The following is a 3,913-nucleotide window of genomic DNA, read 5'->3' on the forward strand; positions in this document are numbered from 1 at the left end:
CATCAATTCCAGAAAATGCAATTTTTGACCCAACATAATAAACATCAAAACCAGTGGCTGGCACTCCTAGCCACTCTCCTAACGTCAAACTATCAAATTCAATTTCAATTTCTTTAATTGAACTAAAACAAACTCCATCATTAATAGAAAAATTAGAGATGAACTCACGCATAATTTCTGGGTAAATGGGATTGCAGCAGTAATCGCCCATGAGTGAATCCCAATGTTGAGTTTGTAGAATTTTGTGAAATTGAGGAAAGTTTGTAGTCTCATACCATTCTTTGTCAAGGTCAAAGCCAACTGACATTTCTTTGGAAAGTTCCTCAGCGTTTAAGTAGTGGGTTACCTTCATTTTCTTTACAGAACGTGTTGGAGGTTTCTTGGATCCTCTTGATCTCTTACTGCTTGCATGTATTTTCGGGGAGATGGGGGTTCCCTCCTGTTCTTTTGATGAAGACTCAGGCTTAGGAGTGTGAGAAGGTGGGTAGATGACTTGAAGAGGTACAAGTTGCTTCATTTTAGGGTTCTGGTTTTTGATTTTCATGGAAGTTTTGGAAGAGAAGAGCAAGAGAAATGGAGAGAATGACGGTTTAGGGTTGAGTGAAAGAGAAAGGGTAATGATTATGAAATGAAAGATGGAACGTGAGGGAGTAAATATACTGAATGAAATGACGTTGCTTGCTGAACCAGTTTGGCTGAGGCAGTTTTTCAATAGATGCATATGTATATGAATTATGAAAGTGGAACACAACGAGTGAAGAATTATGATGACTCAACTCCTACTTCCAAAAAAAATGCTGGAAAAAAAAAAATTTTTTTTATTTATTTATTTTTATTTATTTTTTATTTTTATTATATATTTATAATAAGAAAATGATAATATTATGCTACTACCGTTTGATCAAAATAATCATGCAATCATAAGAACATCCAAAGTATATACCTTTAAAAAATGCGTACTTGATCCTTTCGATAATTGATCTTTCAATCAAGTTTATTGTGGTTGATTGATCATTTTCAATTTTTATTTTGTCTCTAAGAAACATATATGACACTTCCTTTAATGCAGCTTGATCATGCCAAGTTCCAATCTCATTTTCTCATGCTGTTCCCTTGGAAGCGGTTTGGTCATGATATCTGCTATTTGCTCGTTAGTGTTTACATGCTTAACAATAATATTTTTATTTTCAACATTATCCTTAAGAAAATGATGCCTAATATGGATGTGCTTTACTCGTGAGTGATGCACTGGATCTTTGGATATGCATATGGCACTGGTATTATCGCAATAAATAGGAACACATGCATACTTAATACCAAAGTCTCTTAGCTGCTGCTTTATCCATATCATTTGGGAACAGCAAGCTGCTGCTGCTACGTACTCAGCTTCAGCAGTTGATAATGCAACAGTGTTTTGTTTCTTGGAACTCCACGAAACTAAACATGAGCCAAGAAATTGTACCATACCTGACGTGCTTTTTCTATTAACAAGATCTCCTGCATAATCTGCATCACTAAAGCCTTTCAAATCAAAGACATCACTTTTAGGATAAAATAATGATAAATCATCTGTTCCCTTTAGATATCTCAAAATACGTTTCACTGCAGTTAGATGTGATTCTTTAGGGTTAGATTGAAATCTCGCACATAGACCAACACTAAATGAAATATCGGGTCTACTAGCAGTTAGATATAATAAAGATCCAATCATGCCTCTATACATAGTTTGGTCAATATTTGTTCCATTTGTATCTTCATCTAATCTTACATTAGTAGCCATGGGTGTATGGTTGGTTTTAGCGTTATTCATGCCATATTTCTTAAGAAGTTCTTTTATATATTTTTGTTGATGAATAAAGATACCATTAGCAGTTTGTTTAATTTGCAAACCAAGAAAGAAATTTAATTCTCCCATCATGCTCATTTCAAATTCAGTGCTCATAAGGTTAGCAAATTCTTTACATAGCAATTCATTTGTGGCACCAAAAATAATATCATCAACATATATTTGAACAACTAATATATTGGAACCTTTATTCTTAAAGAATAAGGTTTTATCAATTTTACCTCTAACAAAGTTATTTTGAATCAAAAATTTTGATAGTCTTTCATACCATTGCCTAGGAGCTTGTTTCAACCCATAAAGAGCTTTATCAAGCTTATAGACATGATCAAGACACGAGGTATTCTCAAAGCCAGGCGGTTGTTCAACAAAAACTTCTTCATCAAGAAAACCATTCAAGAAAGCACATTTCACATCCATTTGATATAATTTAAAGTTCATAAATGCAGCAAAAGAAATTAAAATTCTAATAGCTTCTAACCTTGCTACTGGAGCAAATGTCTCAGTATAATCAATACCTTCTTGTTGATTGTACCCTTTGACCACGAGCCTTGCTTTGTTTCTTACAATTATTCCATGCTCATCTAGTTTGTTCCGAAATACCCATTTCAAACCAATTACCTTCTTGTGTTTCGGTTTGGGTTCTAAATACCATACTTTGTTCCTTTCAAATTCGTTCAATTCATCTTGCATGGCTACAACCCATTCCGAATCCCTTAGAGCTTCTTCGTGATTTTTGGGTTCAAGTGATGATAGGAACGCAAAATGTGCACAAAAGTTTCTCATTTGAGATCTAGTTTGTGTTCCTTTATTTAAGTCACTTACAATCAAATCAAGAGGATGGTATTTTTGATATCTCCAAGGTTTTGGCATAAAATCTCTTGTGGGAACAGTAGCATGTTCTGGTTCATCAGCTTGATTAACATTCTGTTCAGCTACTGGATTGTTCTGCTCATCTGTGGGAACAGCTGGATTGGGAACAGTCTGCTGTTCCTGATGTTCTGGCAGTTCCTGAACTTGATCAGTACTTTCTGCTTCTGCTGGAACCGGCTGTTCATCAGCTGTTTCTTGATCATGCACTTTCAATTCTTCATCATCTTCCTCTAGATTTGCAAGACCTATCTTAAAATTATTTGTATCCTGTTCACTTGACAAAAAGTTAGTTTCATCGAAAATTATGTGAACGGATTCTTCCACACCCATTGTTCTTTTGTTATAGACTCTATATGCCTTACTTTGAGATGAGTAGCCAAGAAATACTGCTTCATCACTTCTTTCATCAAATTTACCTATATTCCGTTTTCCATTAACATGTACAAAACATTTGCATCCAAACACACGAAAATAGGCAATATTTGGTTTAACACCTTTAAACAGTTCATAGGGTGTCTTAGAAGTGATTGGTCTTATCAATACTCTATTTAAAATATAACATGCAGTATTAACAGCCTCGGCCCAAAAATTTCTAGGTAAACCACTAGCAATTAACATAGTTCTAGCCATTTCTTCTAAAGTTCTATTTTTCCTTTCTACAACACCATTTTGTTGTGGTGTTCTAGGGGCGGAAAAATTGTGACTTATTCCATGTTCATTGCAATAACTCATAAAACTTGAATTTTCAAATTCTTTACCATGATCTGACCTTATGTGAACAATTTGATTATTGGTAGATTTTTGTATTTTGTTAGCGAAAGAAACAAACTCATTAAAGGCTTCATCTTTACTAACTAGAAATAAAGTCCATGTAAATCTACTATAATCATCAACAATAACAAACACATATCTCTTGCCACTACGGCTTTGTATTCTCATAGGTCCACACAAATCCATATGTAATAATTCAAGCGTTTTTGAGGTGGTCACAACATTCTTTGGTTTAAAAGATGACCTTACTTATTTTCCTTTGGCACAAGGATCACATATTTCATCCTTAAGGAATTTTATAGATGGTAGTCCTCTAACTAGGTCTTTAGATCTTAATGTATTAATCAATGAATAACTAGCATGACCTAGACGCTTATGCCAAAGAAGTGGGTCGTCTTCTATAACACTTAGACACGTTAGACTGTT

Source organism: Amaranthus tricolor, chromosome 5 (genome assembly GCF_026212465.1).
Source record: "Amaranthus tricolor cultivar Red isolate AtriRed21 chromosome 5, ASM2621246v1, whole genome shotgun sequence".
In the NCBI taxonomy this organism is placed as follows: Eukaryota; Viridiplantae; Streptophyta; class Magnoliopsida; order Caryophyllales; family Amaranthaceae; genus Amaranthus; species Amaranthus tricolor.